We start from the raw sequence: 19,825 nt of genomic DNA on the forward strand, positions 1-19,825 counted from the left end.
TATTTTTTGGAGTAGGGGAGTAGTACTACCAGTGTTGGGTTAGGAATGTTGAAAATAGAGCAAATAGTAAAAGATAACAATTTTGAGCATGGATCACTAGGTGAATGTTAGTGAAAGAAAATCAGAAGAGGTTTATTTGGGAGGAAAGGTAAATGTTACATTGTAGAAGACTGAATAATTAAATTGTTGGGAAGGTAGGAGTAAATGTTGCCACTGGTCCTAATCAGGTACCTCTCTCAAAATCTGAGTAATGTTTTAAGGCTAAAACTGCCTCTTTTGGAGAGGAAAGGGAGCCAAATGACATCTCTTTGTGGAAGAAAGGTGTTCCAGAATTCCTGGGTTTTATTACTTGAGTATTTTCCCCCACAGTTTCTCTCTTTATTGTGTGTTCCTTAAGAAAGTATTTTTATAATTAACAATGCTGGAAGCTGTTAAAGATTTGGGGCACTATATTGGAAGGTTTGTCACTGACAGTTTTGTGTCAAAAAGTCAAGAATAGGCTTTTCTTGAGACACTCACTATTCTGAATCTCTTCTTATCAGGCCTTTACAATATATTGTATTTTTTGACTACGTTAAATTATGAGTCATGCTGGGCAATTCAAGGACAGAGTTCCAATAGGTAAGTCAAATTTGCATATAAGAATGAAGAAGAAAGCTTGAAATAAGAAATAAATATTTGAAACAAGGCAGGTAGAAGCATAGAAATTGTAAACACTGGAATGGATAAGATTATTAGGGAAGCAAATATTGGGGGAAAATGATGATGGCTAACAGAGGTAAATACTATCTTTGTATGAATAAGAGGGTGGAATTCCAAGGGATGCTTTGTCCTTTTTTTTTTCCTATTACATTTTCTAGATAAACATAATCTTTTAAAAATATGTATGATGCTAAAACATTATCTTAAAGTCCAGCCTAATCTTTGGTTCATGAAATTTATTTTATTTTATTATTTACTTATTTTTAATCATACCTATCATTGAAAGACCACAGTAAGCTCCTGATGACATATGTCCTCTAACAATATAGCCTAGAATCAACTCTGTGTCTTAGTGTTTTTCTAGTGAGTTCTTAATTCAAATATTTAACGAACAACTTAGCATTAACTTTGGCTCATTCCTTTAGTTTGGGCTGTATCTAGATTCTGAAAGCATTCCAGAGACCTCAGAGATCTGTACCAGATTAAAGAATTATAGCCCATTCTGGCTGAGTCCTTGACATTAAGCAGGCTGACTATTTTATTCTCCATCAGCTACAGCATTCAGGTCATCCACAAAGGTAGGACCAAGTAGAATACATTGCAGTAATAAAGTCTTGAGGTCATAAAGTCATGTGTAACTGTGATAAAGCTTTCTTCTGGCAGACATAGCTACAATCTCTTTGGTAGAAAGGAGTAATTTGTGGATGAAGTCAATCCAACACATAGTTTGATATTTCAAGAGGAACCTTAAGTAAAGAAATATAATAGATTCTTCTTATTACATGCTTCAGTTTCATTATATAGATTTTAATATATCAAAAATCTAATCCTGTGCCACAAAGCATTACTAAGCAAGCACATTTTTAATAATTCTGTCCTTCATCCTCATGTCCTGGAACTGCTGTATAATTAAAAACTACATTTTTTTTTCCAGGAAGCCATTTTGGTCTTTCAACAACTATGTCCCTTTGGATAGCCAAATCAGTTTTGTAACAAATTTCATGTTCCAAGTCCAAGTTATAAACATAACACCAGATATATCATAGAAATCATTTCTGCTACTAAATCAAATATGGAAGAGTCCTATAATATATCAGGGTCCTAAACTACAATATTAAAAAGGAATTTACTATTTTCTTGAAAAAGAAGGAAAACTATAGCATTTTTTTTCTTAATCTGCCTTCTAGGATTAAACTGAAACAAATTCCCATGAATCTGAATTGCGTTTAGTGATTGAAATGACAGAGCATGTTTAGTTGTTTTTTAAAAAATCATCATAGGTAGAAAAGATTTTTCTATTTGTACCTAACATATATGACACAAAATGATAAAAAATGAATTTGTATATAAATCTAGTAGCCTGGTTTATGGAAGGGAAAATATTTATTTAAAAAATAATTTGGTTTGAGGTCCCTGCTATGCAGCCTTCTACAGAGACTTATAAAATCCATTTTTGTGTCTATTTGTAAGACCATGGCATATTGTCATATTTAATGCTTCCAGAAAGATCATTTTGTTATGACTTTAATGAAAGTAAAATCCTTGAAGATATAACTCATTATGATTAGCTCTTGACTCATTCTTTTCTGTGGAAAGCAGAGGCTGTACCTTGCTCAAAGTGTAAAATGATATAAAAATAAAGAGCAAGGTAGCATAAAAGCAGCAAAACCAGGCTAGAGAATCTTTTTGGAGGTCATATTCACATTTTTGTAGTATGCCTCCCCAGTAGAATCATACTTCTAGGAAAGGGAGAATCATAGAATTGTATAGTTGACACAGATCTTAATGACCATATGGTAACAGAACCACTGAAATGCATGCTTTTAGGGAAAGGGAGGGAGAATCTAAGAGATCATCTTTCTAAATTATACCAGGAAAGGAATGCTCTCTAAAGCATGCCTGAAAAGTGATCACTGAGCCTCCCACTCAAAACAAAAACAAAAACAAAAACAAAAACTTTAGTGCCTAGGCTTTCAGCACCATTTTGAGGCAACTTTAATCGTTAAGCTGTTTTCCCCCATGTTGAATTAAATATATCTCTCAGCATCTTACACCCAGGGCTCTTAGTTCTGCCCTCTGGGGCCAAGCAAAGAGGTTCTGATCTTTCTTTCACTTGACAGCTTTTCAAAAGGTTGAAGCTAGCTATTGAATTTCTCCTCTCTCTTTTCTCCAAGCTGAACATCACTAGTTACTTCATCTTATCGTCATATGGGAGAGGAGGTTGGACAGAAAAGCACTGGACCTAGAATAAGATGAGATGTTAAGATAATTTCCACAGCAACTAAAATTTGTGTGGCTATCGGAAAATTAATTAAGCCCTCTGAAGCTCAATTTCCTAATTTGTAAATCAAGAACAATAATATCTTTAGTATACTTCTCTGTGAGAATCAAATGAAATGATGTATATAGAATGTTTTTCAAAGCTTAAAGTGTTATATCAAACATCAGGTAAGCTTTGGTCTCTAGTCCTTCACTGTCTTGATCACTCTGCTCCAAAATAGGTGGACTTTATTATATCACATTTGTTTTTTCCTCAATTCTCCCAAAAATGAAAACAGTCCACTATGCTATGACCTCACTTTTGAAGGATGCTAATTATATTTTTAAAGTGATTAGTCTAGAAATGTAGTAGTTTTAATAAGAGCTTGCCTATCCTTCCATTTCATATATTGGCTTATACTGAATTTATATTCTATCCTAACCCACAGTATTTTTTTCATATTTTTTTATTAACTATATTTCAGTTATGTCTTTCTTATTCTATATATCTGTGCAGTTAATTTTTCAAATTTTTCAAATTTCAAAAGAGATTTTTATAATTATTCATACTAATTTTAATATTATTCAGATCAAGTCATTATTCTAGTCTATTAAGATTATTTAAATCACTATACAGTCACTTATGGTATCAACTCTCTTTCCCTGCATTGTTATTGGAAAAATTGGTAAACATAAATCTGTCATATATACCTCCTCATTTCTCTTAGAATTAGTCCCTCATCATCTCTTGCCTAGATTGTTGAAATAACATTCCAATAGGTCCCTCTTCTTGAAGACTATTCCCATTGAAATTAATTTTTAACTAAGCTGCCAAAGTGATTTTACTAAAGTACTGATGTGATCATGTCATATCCCTACTCAGTAAATTCCAGGTGTACCCTATTAACTCCAAGATATAAAATTATCTATTTAGTATGTGTTGCTCCTACAACTTGGCATCTTCTTAACTTTTCAGTCTTTTTATGCTCTACTCCCCTCTACACATACTAAGATCATGCCACACTAGTTTACTTGCTATCTCACACAGTTGACACTTCATCCCTGATTTCATGCCCTTAAAATGTCTGTCATTCCCCAAATATTCTTCTATACCTTCTCTTCCTAGTTTCTAGCTTCATTCTTTTTTATTTTGGTTATTTATTTTTCCAGGTTAAATAAAAAAATATTTTAATATTGTTTTCTGATATTTTGTGATCCATATTCTCTCCCTCCTCCCACTCCATCCCTTTCTCCAAGTCAGCAGACAATATGATATAGGTTATACACGTGCTATTATATAATACATATTTCCGTGTTTATTGTGTCATAAAAAGATACATATTGTTTATACTAGAAACACCTGCATGACACATGTTTGTGTGTGTATATCTATATAATAAATATATTTATTTGCATATTGACTGTTCCATTCTATTATAAGCTTCTTGAGATCAACAACCATGATTTTGCCTTTTTTTGTGTAGTATATGTACTTTCTGGCCCTATACTGCTGGAACTAGGCTGCTCCATCTGTCCCTTTAGGGTGTAGACACTCTGAGTTATTGGGGATTTTTCTTTTCCTGTATATTTACATGAGGAGGATTAGTTTTATAATTTAGCTCAGTTCCTACATAGAATTTGCCCTACTAAGTTATTGCCAGATGAATGGTTCCAATGGGCAAGTGTTCTAAAGGTCCTAAAGATGACTGCTTGCTCCTAAGAACACCAATGATATTCTGGTTGAAAAAAAAAATGGATTCTGCCTCTTGGATTAGTATGGTTTGCTGTTCAGAAAAAAAGGTTGGAGACTCCATTCTTTCTACCTAGAATGGAAAAAGAGAATGAAAAAACAAAGGAGTCCTGTTTCTTTTTACCCATGTGGACTCATGTGGACTCAGAGGGGAGAAGGCTTTAAAGCCATAATCCAACTGCATGGTCTTTCACTGAATGATAGGAGGTAAAAATAAATAAGTTTCCTAGATATAAATGAAATAATCAGGTCACTGAATCTAATAAGCCTTTTTGATGCCTAAAAAGCCTTCTTCCAAAACATTCTCTGGCTTTGGCCAGAACTAGTTACAGGATGTCTACTCATGTTTCATACTTACTGAGAGGATCTTCCCTTGTATTTCACCAAAATTCTCCCAGAAGCAAACTCCCCAGGGTCCTCAAAGTGAAGAGAGCTAAGTAAACTTATGGAGTATGTATGTATCAGACTCCCTATTATATTTGACTCCCTATTATATTTGTATGCCCATTGCTTAGTATGGTGTTTGGCAATACTAAAAGTGCTTAGCAAATATTTGTTGACTGTCTAATTTAATCTATCCCATTTGTTAATTTGATTTTAATATTCTATTGCTTTTTTGCCCTTTGCATTTCTCTGTGTCTCCCTTAAGATATACATTTGACAACTTAACAATGAATTATTTTTCATTCAAAATGTTTTAATAAGGAAAGTTGATTGTATTCTTCCTGGGTATTTTAGAATTCTCAGATTACATAGTGTTCAAATTCACAACCATCTTATTATAGTTAACTTATAAATATATATGCTTATATCCAAACATACAAACAATGGAATCTTTAAAAAATGCTCTAAAAGCAATTCAAGGACATCTTAATATTTTAGAATTTCTTAATTACAAGTTAATTATTTAGGTAGCATGAGAATGTGACTCAGTAATAGGCAATGCACTAAGCAATGATTTTGATTAAGTAGTTTTAGATTGGAATGGCTCCAGAATCATTTCCCAGCTCCCTCAACTACCATCTTTTTTTTTTCCTTTTCCAATAAGGTGAAAGCAAAACAGAGACCTGGCTAAACTCCAACTCTGGGACATTAATGAATTATAAAAGAGAAATAATTGGATAGTTTTTCTGAAAGAAATCTTGGAGACTCAAATAGTAAGTAGAAGAAGCCAGTGTATGAAGCTTAAAAAAATTAGAATTGGAGGGATTTAGAAGAGAAGAAATCTGCTAATGATTATTTAGCATATTGCTTGGTCTTTACAAGCTTTTCACATAATCTTGGAAAGGCATAAGTAAACAGTATCAATTTATTAGACTTTTAAGATTTGGGGTTATACATGACTTTGAAGATTATGGGCCATATATATTTTAATAAATGTCCAGTTTCACTATAAAAGGTGATTAGAAAGATTAAGGCCCATAACATGGGGGTTTTAGAATCTAGTTGATTTAATAATCATCTTCAAATCTAAAATTTATAATTAGCAATCAAATCCTTAGATTCTACTTTAGATCATCTTATTTGTTTTTTCTTTTTAATAGATAAAAACATCAAGCAAAAAAAGTGATAATATAACAAATATTTCAGAATCTTAGTTTTTCCTGGCATTTAGGTATATTTTATTAGATACATGTTTCCAGTATGTTTATGTTGTTGTTATCCATCATATCCAAAGAGGACAGAATTATACCAATATATTCGGGGGGTCAATGAACATTGTGTTCATTTGTGTCTGATCAGACCAATACAAGATCTGAAAACTATGATCAGGCACAAAGTCCCTATGGATATTTTGAATGAAGATCTCTAAATTGCACAGCCCACATTTCTTTTGAACTATCATAATTCTGCTTTGTTTGTATAGCATAGAGTTTTGTTCATATCACCTTTTTGAAGAAAGATGCCATGCTTGATGGTCCTTTGCTAGCATCTATTATGTCTCACAATAAAAGTCCTCATATTGCTTTCTCTTACCTCTGTGTGAGCATTTTTGCCTTATGTAAATTCTCCATAAAAGACTTTTAGGAAAATATGTTTCTAGCATTTGAATAATGTGGCTAGCCCAACATGACTAGCCTTCCTAGTAAACATTTACCAGTTCAATTTAAGAAAGGGCCTCAGTGTCTGGTTACCTTATCTTGCCAGCTGATCTTCAGAATCTTCCTGAAACAACTCAGATGAAAGCATTTCAATTTCATATATATTGCCCAGTTTTCACAGGCATACAATATAAGGTTAGCTCAAGGACAATTGTTGAACTGGAAAAAAACACAGAACTATTAAAGAATCAGAAAAACCATTTCTCTAATTAAGGTGAGACATGCAGTGATTTACTCAAGGCCTCCACTCAAATGCCCCAATCCTCTGGTCATTCTGGCTACTGACCCCTGGGAGTGCCAACCTTCCTAGACTGATAGCTCCAAGGAATAAAAGAATTTGGGAAACATATACTTTTTAGGGGAACTGAGGAAGTGAGTATAGTTGATTGACTTTACAATGGCTACAAAGCAGATGAGGGGATTTAGATAGGATTATCAGGGGAAGGCTGATGCTTTATAATGGACACAAAAGGGAAAGATCCAGCCTAGGGCTAGAAAAAAGACTTTTACACAAAGAGAGAAACTACAGGGACCAAAAGGGTACTTAATACCTATTAGCTAGTTCCACCTAAACTACTTTAAGGTCTATTGTTAATTTGAGACTGAGAAACTCTCATGTGACAAGGTCAACCTTGAGGTGTTTACTTTCAAGTTAAACTGAACTTGGGGGTGGTTTTCAGATCTCATGTGACAAGTTTGGATTTTTCTAGATTTCCAAGTTGACACAATGAATAAGTCAATTCCATCCTATACATGTACTTCACTGGAAAATATGATGCCAAGTAAGTGAAATTCTCCATAGCATTCAAAATTTTCTCCATTAACTATAACTGATGGTTCTACATTTGAATGATGTGGTGCTGACTGGTAGACAACTATTATTTTTTTAGTATTAATTTTGAGGACAAAATTAGCAAAACTGGCAGAAAATTGATCCATATTCTGTTCCATCTCAGCCTCAGAGGTTACACCAAGTGCACAATTATCTGCAAACAGAAATTCATTCACTAACTCTCCCTCTGCTTTAGTCTTGGCTTGTAGCCTTTTCAAGTTAAATAATTTATGGTTGATGCAGTTGTTGACTTTGATGCCATTTTCATTCTTGTCAAAAGCATTTTGGTGACTGGGAAAACTCAAGATCATTATTGATTATCCACAGCTTCTGGCAAGTACACCTCCATGAAACTGCTGTACAATATTATTGAAGTTCTCTGGGCAATCAAAGTTTACTATGATCTTCTACAAGCCCTTGTATCTAAGAGTATCAAATCCCATCAATGATTGTCCTATTCTGTTCTGCTCCTACTATTTTTCCTAGAGTGGTTGAGCAACAAACACCACATTGGCCATTCTTTGGCACTTTCTGAAGACTGGATCTCAGGTAGTCAGGCATCTTCCAGGTGAAGAACAAGTCTAAAGGAAGTTATTCTAAGAGAGAGACCCCCCTGCCCTGTGATTGTCATAGGATGGACAACGTAGATATATTTGATTTCCTAAAGGATAACTTCCTCTTGTCATGTAACCCAGAAGATTTCAGTCAGCTTTTGCAGGAGCAGAAGACCCCCTATCTTGTAAATCTCTGCTGGAACAGAATCAGCACCAGGTGCCTCACAACAGTAGAGGAGTCTAGCTAGAGAGGGATTGGCTTCAATCTAGGGTATACCATCAGTTATTTCAGCATTGTTTCATGATGGTGTATGGAAACCATTCCAGAAGTGTTCATCTCATATCTCCAGCATCATGTCCTTATTCCTGTCACTACTGCTCCATCAACATTAAGTAATTAAGATGAATTATAGGTATTTGACCCATAAATAGCCTTTTGGGCCTGATAGAAGATCTTTGGTTTGTTGCTATAGGTATAAAACTGAATTTTATTTGTGCTTTTATCGAACCAAAAATTCAGCATCCCTCTAACCTCCACTTGCACTTTAGGTGGAGTTAAATGTTGCTTTCTTTGAGACAGTCAAAATGCCTTCCTGGTAACCTCTGGGATGTTCCCATTTTTCATTTAGAGGATTCTAAATTTCTCCATGACTTGCATCAAACCCATTCTTGATTTGGAGCTGTATGACCCAACTGAGTTAATGCAGTGCTCTATACCAAATCTTTGACAGCTACCCACTCCTTTTTACTCCACTTTTGCCAATCATGTGCTGGCTCAGGTGTCCCTCTGAATCAGACACAAACTGTCTCCTGACCCCAAAAAGCACTCTAATCTGATAGAGTTAAGTCTTCTGGAAGTTGTCTTGGGAGCAAGCCACAGCTCTTGTTGAATGCAAATGTTTAACTTGAAGAGGGTATGTTTATGACTGGTTCAGCATCATAAAGAGCCCTTTCACTCTCACATCCTGCATGTCTCTTCTCACAACAATAGTCTATTAAATGCCAATGTTTGCTGTGAGGGTGCATCCAAGAAGTTTTAGTGCATTGAGGTAAATGGAAGACAGTGTTGGTAATGAGATCATGAGACACACAAGACAGTAGCAAGTGACCAACAACTGATGTTGTTGCTTCTGACTCCATTCCTCCCAAAGACTCCCTACCATGCTTGATAATCACTGTGCCTACTCTGGCATTAAAATCTCCCAGAACTACAAGCTCGAATAACAGTTCTAGTCTTTTCTGAGAACCCCATGTAGCCCACTTCTGATATAAAGTGAGAAAAAATAGATTTATAAAAACACATGGCAGAGAAGATGATTTCTGTCTTAACAATGTAGGACTCAAGAGCTGGAAGAGACCTCAGAGGCTATCACATCAACCCCCTTAATTTTATATTTGATTAAATGAAGGTCCAATGGGGTTCTGGGATTTTCTTTTAAAAAGACAATCCAATTTCAGTACTGACAAAATTAAATTAATTTAGCAATATAGGTTTTTTAAAGGGCCTACTATTTACAATGAATTGGGCTAGGTAGTTTTGTAATGGGAAACAACACTAAAATAAGAACTGATTCCTACTTTCAAGTAGTGTTCATTCTAGTTACAGAGGAAAATGTGCCTATTTAAAGATAACTAACATATAACAAAATAATAATTAGTGGAAGATGAACGATGTAGAGGAGAGGTATATTTGGAAGAGGTCATGTTATCAAAGTGGGTATAATTCCTGTAAAGTTCATGTTTATTATTAATTTTCATACAATATGAAATCTAACATAAATTCATCAAGCTGGGTGACTCCTTTGTAAGAGAATTTTCTGAGTCAATCAAGATTAGAAGGCATGGCTGGATGAATTGTTATCTGCACCATTAACCTGAACAACCTTGATAAGATTGGAGAGCCATTGAAGTAGATAAGTGTGTCTTTTTGAAAAATATTATTTGAATTCAGTTATGCACAATTAAAAATTACTTAGTCTTTTTTGAGGATTGAAACAAAATTCCATAAAAATTTAATCATCCAGTAAGATTTAATTCCCTTGCCAATATTTCATAACACTACTTTTTGACTATTCTGCAAACCACTAACATAAAGTGTTATGATATATAAACAGAAAAAGGTTTATGTCTTGTGTCACAAGCACCTCGAAGAGCATATTTAGCACAAAATCAATGTCGATAGAACAATGTATTTCTTTAGTATAGAGAAGTTCTTGTATGGGAATTCCTTTTCCCAAAAGATACACTACTTCTATGGATACTTTAGTTACTAAGTCTTGGGAGGTGACCGAGAGAAATAAGGACTAAATTATGTGCCCAGGGCAAATTGGTACATGTCAGAAGTAGAATTTGTAGTCGTCTTTCTGATTCTAGCCCCAGAACAATACTACTAAGTTGTGTTGCGTTGATGCTCAGGGGTAATTACAAGATTATTATTATGATGTGGTGAAGTAAAGCATGAGATAGTAGAATGAGCTCAATTTTGAATCAGAAAACCTGGGTCTGAATCTCAAGTTTATTGTTTATGTGATGCTTGATAGATCTCTTTTGACTAGTTTCTCCATTTGTTAAAAAAAAAAAAGAGTATATAATGGAGTAGAGAATTTTCTGATCTAAATCTATGATATTTCACTGATGCATTTTCGAGTGCTATTCCAAGCATTAAAATAATGATCTGGATTTCCTGCCTATTCTCCAACATTTAACAGCTAATATTTTCTCAGTTAGTTATATACTGAATGTTATTCTACCACCACTAAAAGGTAAAAGCAAAACCCAAGGAAGAGCTAGCACAAAGATATTTTTTATGGCCAGGAGAGAAGTTTGGTGTTCTTAAATTGGAAACTATTGCAGAAATCAGTTATATCCATTTAGACCACAGGTGAATAGGAAATGTGGAGTATGGAAGCTGGCAACAATCACCTCAGCTACTTCCTTTGGGTCTGTAAAATTTCTTCTGATCCTGTAACTGCCTTTTCCACACTATAACATATGCCAATGGCCCCAGGTGAGATGTTTTTTTAAAATGTGGCTTGGGACTGATTTACTCCTGCTCATAGTAAAGAGATTGCTTCTAACATCAGTTCCTAAGAGTAAACCAGTTCCTCCCAAATGTATTTGAAGCTTTGAGAGTACCAATCATCCTAGTACATATGCCTGAATTTATGGGCAGTTCTTTGGAGTGCTAATTGACCTGGGAACACGTGCCTACCAAATTTACTGTCTTTTTTATACTTCTGCTTGGTCTTTGACCTTTATCTACCTCAAGTAAAGTAACTTGTTTTCTGGGAAGTGAAACTATAATGGATCAGTTTCTATTATTAACCTAAGGATAAAATATGGTCAATTATAGATGTTCATGGTTCTCTCAGGAAGAACAGGCTCTTCTCCTTGCAAATTAATATTCAACCATGACAAAAGCTAATTTGATCTAAAAGGTGATGGTACTTTGTAGTTTTTTTAAAGTCTAAAAGAAAACTTATACTTCTGATAAGTAAATTTAAGAGATTACAATGTGTAATACTTCAAAGAAAACTATTCTTTCTTAACAGGCAAGCAAAAATGATTACAATTAACCATACTTAACAGGAAGGTTTATTCTGCTTAGGAAAGATATCTCTCAAAATATGAATAATATAGTCTGGCATCATTTTCCAGATAGAAATTCGTACAGCTATAGCACCTCTAACCATGAGGTAGATCATATCATTCAAAATAAAGTACCGACTGATGAAAATAAATGCCAACCAGGAAAGGTAAGAGTTACATTAAATTATTCTAATTGCAGTTACTCACGTGTTATAAATGCTTAAAAGGTAAAATATATTTATGTCCAGAAGAGACAGAGTTCTTTAAGTGAGAGAATTTCAGTCTAAAGCAGATGCATTGTTAACTATGGATTAAATGTAAAGAAAGTTTCAGAAAATGAAGATACTTAACCGTGGTTCAAAATGTGTTGACTACTCATGCTAGGTTCTACCAGGAGAAATTATATTAGAGGTTTTCCAGTGGCCTTGAGTTATAAATAATTATTGGATAAATTTTAAATTATTATTCAGTTATTAACTGGTAGCATCCAGGTACCAGCATTATCCTCACTTTCACTTTTTAAAATAATAAATGTAAATCTATTTAAAATAGAAGTTAGAGAATATAATCAATCTAATCAAATCCAATAAACATCAATTAAGTTCCTATAACATTCCAGACAGTTTTTTTAAATTCTGGGGATGAATTCATTAGAATAATAACTAATAAAGATAGATAGCCTCTCTCCTCAATGAGTTTATAATCTAGAAGGAGAGACAAAAGAGTGCTGAAAAACCAGTAGGGACATCTCATGTGGAGTTGAAACCAGAAAGGAAAGCAGATGCAAAGAGTACAAATATATATGGAATTATTTAAACTGTGTAGACTACTTGTATCACATATCGTAGTGTTTTAAGAAGCATAAATGAAAATGGATAGATAGAATGAACTAATTCAGTGTGGAGAAATTTGAGTATGGGTTTATATGTGTTTTGCTATAATCCATTTATAGGGGAGAGCTAACCATTAAGGAACCATTTTCAGTTCAAATTCTCTTATTGTAACAAACAATAAAATAGAACAATTTGGTTTCCATCTCTGAGACTAATTTAATTTTTATTGGATATATGAGCCTCAGTGGGATTCCAAGTATACTAAATTTATCAATGTTTCTCTTCTTTCAAAATGCTATTTCTCTCTATTTCTCTCTCAAATCCACTCCCACACATATATACAGGAAGACAGAGAGAGAGAGAGAGAGAGAGAGAGAGACAGAGACAGAGACAGAGACAGAGACAGAGACAGAGACAGAGACAGAGACAGAGACAGAGAGAGAGAAGGGAGAGAGAGAGAGAAGGGAGAGAGAAGGGAGAGGGTTAGAGAAGGGCAAGTGTTTACTATTGACAGATATATTATCCTAGTTCCAGGCAAACAGATGGTACAGCATATAGTGCTAGACTCAGAGTCAGAAAAATCTGAGTTCAAATCTTTTCACAAATTTATATACTATATGACTCTGGCAAGCCATTTAAACTCTCTCACCTTCAGTTTCATCATCTGAAAAATGGAGATAAAAGCATCTATCTCTAAGGGTTGTAATGAATTTAAAATGAGATATGGAAAGCACTTTTTAAAAATTTAAAGTACCATAAATAAATGTTAGTTATTAATATTATTATTCAACTTAGCTAGTCAGGTTAGTATATTCATGAAACTCTTTTTTTATCCCAGGAAATGTATTGATTTTTATCCTTTTCTATTCTCAAATTTTGTATTTTATCCTTATTTAGCAGTTTGCTTAAGATAGTTGATAAGGTTGAAGATACTGCCTTCAAAGACACCAGTTCCATCTGATTCATCGTACTATTTCCTCAAATGGATTACTTCTATACAGCCATTTGCAAAGTATTAGAGATAATATCTCTTATCATTCCAGTCCTTTTCCTTTCCACTAGATGACTAATGTATTTCCAGGAATGGTTATTTTTATCTTTTCCAATATTTCAGATAGTTTAACATAGAGAATCTCTAGATCACGCTTTTTTATTCAATGACTTAAGATGCTTGACTGCTATGGAAAAATAATATGTAATTTATAAAGCAGTTCTATTCATTTCCTTCAACCTACAATACAACATGACTAGTATTTCTCACTGTTTTCTGTAGTTTTCTATGAAAATCCCTTTCTTAACTCAAATTATTATAGTCGAGTCTCTTAAAGGTACAAAATCAATTCTACTCAAGGACTTTCACAACTCAATGATTTAAAAAAAAAAAAAAAAACTATTAGGCAGTCCTTGACTGAACTTTGAAAATACTTCTGTTATAACCAAGCAATGCTTATTTTCATTACTTGAGAGTTGGAAATCAATCACTTTAAAAGATTCCAAAATCAATATCGTTCTCATAAGTATTTTGACTTTTTCTGTAGTTTTTTGGCAATCTAGACATCATTTGTGATTTTTTTTTGCTCTCATCTTGGGAATTAGATATAGGTATCATACAGAGGGCATCTGATAGGTAAGAACAGGCCGTAACACATTATTAAGAGGAGAACTTTAAAGAAGTTAAGTAGAAGATGTCAACAAAGAAACATATTCTGGCAAAGAAAATGGGCTGATTATGAGTGTATAAGAGTCAATGTTCCATTAGTATTCTTGTGATATTAAGAAAAGTTAAGTGTATCTAACAACATGTTATATGGGCTTATGTAAAGATATGGATAAGAATTTAAGAATATGTGTAGGTTTATAATGACTGCAATCTGCATCTCATTAGGGGGAGTAAACACACTAATGGGATCACAGATCCATATAATTATTTGATACTTGGAATGAAAAACCTTGAACCTAATAACACCACTAGAAGAATATTGTGGATAAAAGTATTTAAATTGAATTTGAATAGTGTTTTTAAAGAATTTCTATTGAATCAAATCTAAATTCACTGCTGATCAATGAGTATTTATTAAATGTCTACAATTTGCAGAGTACTGTATTAAGTAGAAATTTAACATTTAGATAAAATATAAATCCTGCTCTTTTGTATCTTACAATCTGGGAAGTTAAAAACCAATGAAAGCAAATATGCTAAACAATATCCTGAGTTTATATTAGGATATATTCAATTTTACAAAGTATTCACCTCATAAACCCTATTTGTTGGATAGCATGTGTCATCCTGAAGGGGGTGAAGAATATCACAAATTGAAGGCAAATAAAGACAGAGACATTAAAAAGAAAATGGAGAAGCCTCAGTGGGAAACTTAACATTCTCACCCTAGAAAGGATGGGAGGCATGAACACATTAATTACTCAGGAAGAGGTCAAAAAGACTATAAGAATTCCTCAGAGGTAGAAACAACATTCACACCTTTGTCCCTAGCCACTCCTCTAGAAAAGATTCCTAAAGTTGTATAAGAGGTCAAAATAAGGAATTTACCCAAAGGCAACATGAAGTGGTTTATGGAGGGAAGAGTCTTTTGAGCAATGAAAAAAAATAATTGGAAAGCTGAAGGTAATCACACTAGTTGAGGAGGAGATAGTGCCCTTTCCCTGGGCTTCCAGTCAAGTAGTAGATGAGATTAGAAGAAAGATGGAAGCCAACCATCAAAGTGTCCAGAGAAGAGCAGGATGACCAGGTAACCTCCCTGGTCTAGCTCAACAACAGCAAACAAGGCTTCCAGGTCCCAGAGTTTCAGAGTGGGTAGGACACGAGTCCCTACAACTGTTCTTTGATTTTGTACCTCCTCTTTCCCCTTACAAGATTGGGGGTGATATTGGTTGAAATTCTTTTGTCATAATGTTTGAGTAAAATGTCTTTACTATAGAACTGTCTATTAGATGATAGACATTATTAGATGAAAAAGGAGAAGCACATCAGTGGGTATTATTGAGCTAGTGGAGGAGGAAGATGTACATCCACAGGATGATGCCTAGATTCTGGAGAGTAAGGTTCCTCCAGGTTTCAACTTCCCTTCTGGGAACTTAATTTGCCAAATGGTATAAGTTGGGCCAGTGAGCCCAAGGGGACTGCATAGCCAGGACCATTGACAGAATACCTATACATGGTCCACAGTCTTCAAGACACTTCCATTTCATGTCATCACATTTCTCCCAGAACTGAGGTCCTTAGCTTTTCTACATGCTGATACCCTGGCCTGGGCACTCTGAACATTCTTCAGACCTCAGTTACAGTATTATTCCAATATTACCCAGTAAAGAAACTGAAGATTCTTTAATAAGTCATTACTATAGAACTGTAAGGAACCTTAGAAGTCACCTCTTCCACCCTCTCACTTTCAAATGAGGAAACTAAGCACTATAGAGGTAAAGGAACTTGCCCAGGTCTATTTAGTTAGTAAACGGCAATGTTAAGATTTTAAAGTAGGTTCTATAGACCCAAATCTCACATTTTATTTGTGTCATTACTCAGAAAGGTAAAGCAATCTGCTCTAGATCACATGGCTAGTAAGCAACAGAGGCAGAATTAAAACTCAGATTTCATCTAGGTCCAGACACCACACTGCTAACATTTTCCTCAATTTAATGGCATTCTGTCACTTATTTCTGTTTTTGTGCAATACAAACTCCATCCCTCTTGTGAACTTCCTCCTCCTTGTCTCTTTTCTCTTTCTCTCTCTCTCTTTCTCTCTCTCTCTCTCTCTCTCTCTCTCTCTCTCTCTCTCTCTCTCTCTCTCTCTCTCTCTTTCTCTCTCTCTCTCTCTCTCTTTTTGTATGTTTATCTGTCTGTCTTTCTCCAAATTCTCTACTTTCTGCAAGTGTTAGTTTATGTCCAATCTACCTGTGGAAACCTCTTCTGATGCCACCAAGAACAATTCTCTCCTTAAATTACTTGATATTTACTCATCTGAAAATAAATTCCTTCAGGGAAAGCCTGTTCTCTAATTTTTATCTTTCTATTCCACTGCCTGGCATAACACTGGATATTTAATATCTGTTTATTGAGTTAGAATGAAATACATTCTTTCCAATAATTATCCTAATTGCAAGAAGCTCATTTCCTTTCTAGTGCTACTCCAATATAGTTTGCCCATAGAAATAGTCTAGTCCATTGTTTCCTTTGAAAACCTCATGATTTTTGAAAGAAAACAAAATAAAGATTTCTCTACATCATTATCTTTTCATTAAATATTCATTCTAGTTCCTTACACTAACAAAATCTGATTTTGTCCAAAATATGTCATATTCAAAGGTGTGCTGATAATTGTTTAACAATTGTCTCTGTGAACAATTTGGAATGATGTTTAAGTGTCTAAAATGCTTTAAGTCCTTTGGCACAACAATATCACTACTAAGTCTGTGTTCCAAAGAAATTTTAACAAGGAAAAAGGAGCTATTTGTACATAAATATTTATTGTGGTAGCAAAAAATTGGAAATTGAGGGGAAGTCCTTCAACTGGCAAATTCTTGAACAAGTTGTGGTATATGATTGTAATGCTACAGCTGTTTTTATAGCACTATTGTGCTATAAAAAATGACAAGATGATTTTAAAAAATCCTCAAAATACTTACATGAACTGATGCAAAGTGAAGTGAACTGAACCAGAAGAACATTATTGGAAGTAACAGAAATATTTTTGATGGATTAATGTAAATGACTTGGTAATTCTCATTAATATAGTGATCCAAGATAATCTCAGAGATTCGTGATGGAAAATGCCATCCACCTCCATAGAAAGAAATGGTGGAGTCTTAACCCAAACCAATTCATACTATATTTCACTTTCTTCTTTCTTTTATTTGAGATCTTTTCTGCAAAATGACTAATATGGAAAAATGTTATACATGATTGCACAGGTATAAACTATATCAGATTGCTTACCATCTCAGGGAGCCAGGAGAATTCAAAGGAGTAAAGAGACGGATGGGACAGAGGGAGAGAATTTGAAATTCAAAATCTTTTTAAAATTATAAAATTGTTTTTACATATGATTAGAGCATATTAAAATCTTATAAAAACAATTGTCTCTCTAGAAAAAATACTGAGGTAAAAATACTCATATTGAAATTTTAACACAAGACTCTCAAGAATCAGTTTGAACTGGATCCAGCACATTTCCTGGTTATTTTCATAGTAACCTTCTGCAGTTGACAGTATTCCCACTCAAACCAACCCAGACCCAGGAAGAAGGGCAGGCAAAGTACTTGCTGCTTCTAGACAATTTCTATATAATGACATGTTAAATTCATGAAATCCATATATGCTATACTTTTCTCATTCTTGTCATTATCATTTGCCTGTATAATGGCATTCTTTCCTATTTTCTCAATCACATTAGTAAATGACTTATTTTCTTTCCATATTTGCTTTCACCATTCATTTTCCTCAGAGACCTGGTTTCATTTTTTTAAAATCTCTTTCTCCTATGTTCCAAAAAGAGATTTTCAGAGATTAGAAAGATGATCAGTCTCTCCCACTAAGCCATCAAGTACCCATTGAGCATCCTGAAAAATAGGACAGGTATATGCAGTCTTCTAAATTTCTCTTTTTGTATGTAGACCTCTCCAAAGTACCCTATCCTGGGGCTAAAACCTCTTTACTAAGCCCCTATGTAATCAGTCAGTTATTTCTCTTTACTTATATGGCATAAGGTATGTGTGTGTGTGTGTGTGTGTGTGTGTGTGTGTGTGTGTGTGTGTGTGTATATATATATATATATATATTATGGCATAAAGTATGTGTATATATATGTATATATATACATATATATATATATGTATATATATATATATATTTCCCAAGTCCTTCAGTTGGAAGGAAATTCCCTTTCTTGGTGTTTTTCCTGGAGATATCATTCCCAGAGTCTCAGACTAGGTGGCTCTATGGTGTGTTTCTGTGTATGACTCTCTGTGTAGGCTATAAGAGCAGTCTCCCTTGTGCTAATTAAAAACCTGCACTTTTGTAACTGCTTTGGGGGTTATGTGTTGTGTTGTTTTTTTTTTTCAGGATGATAATAGCAGATGTCATATTACCTGCCTTCTTGGGGTGGGGAAAGGACAGGAGGCAGGGAGAGAATGTGGATCACAGAAAACAATTATAAAAAATTTTATAGATAGGTTAAAAAAGGAAAACAATAAAGTTATGGCAATAAACCGTCTAAAAGAGAGAGAAACGGCTTTGGAAGTAGTTGTAATTTTGAGATGTATGAAACAATTGACTTTTCAGAGAACTTAAAGATATTGCAGAGAGACAACAAAAGCTCTTAAACCTTTAAAAAGCAATAATAATAATAACTAATATCCAAATAGTGCTTTCAGCTTTGCAAAGAATTTTACTTATGTTTTCTCATTTGATCCTCACAACCACCTGGGAAGGTAGATGTTATTATAATTAATACCCATATATTATATTCCCATGAAGAATTTGAGAATGGATAAACTGAACGGCTTGTGCAGGGCCATTGAACTGGTAAGTGATCAAGGACTCCAAGTCTTTACTCTATTCTCTGTTCTACTTATCTGCCTGAACATATAGAATAATTACAAGTTTCAAGGATCCCAGTTTTTCAACCATGGAGCAAACGAGTTACACTGTTAGTCAATTTAGTATAAATATTTGTTCTGTTAGGAAGAATTCTCCTTTTTTGAAGACTGCAATGGCAATGACACTATATGAAAACAGTAATAATTGGATATGACTCCTGTCCAAAGTATCTTGATGCTGAACTTAAATGACTACTGCAGACAGATATTGGCACCTTATAGGCATGGATGGCCTCTCAAAGTCACAAAAGGTCTGACTGGACAATATTAGGAAAACCATCCGCATAATTGACCATATCAACAAGCAAACCAACAAAAATCACATGATTATCTCAATAGATGCAGAAAAAGCCTTTGACAAAATAAAACACTCATTCCTACTTAAAACACTAGAAAGTATAGGGATAGAAGGGCCCTTCCTAAGAATAATAAACAGTATTTATCTAAAACCACCAGCCAACATCATCTGCAATGGGGATAAACTAGAAGCCTTCCCAATAAGATCAGGTGTGAAACAAGGATGCCCATTATCACCTCTACTATTTGACATTGTACTAGAAACACTAGCAGTAGTAATTAGAGAAGAAAAAGAA

Source organism: Monodelphis domestica, chromosome 2, assembly GCF_027887165.1.
Source record: "Monodelphis domestica isolate mMonDom1 chromosome 2, mMonDom1.pri, whole genome shotgun sequence".
NCBI classification, from domain to species: Eukaryota; Metazoa; Chordata; class Mammalia; order Didelphimorphia; family Didelphidae; genus Monodelphis; species Monodelphis domestica.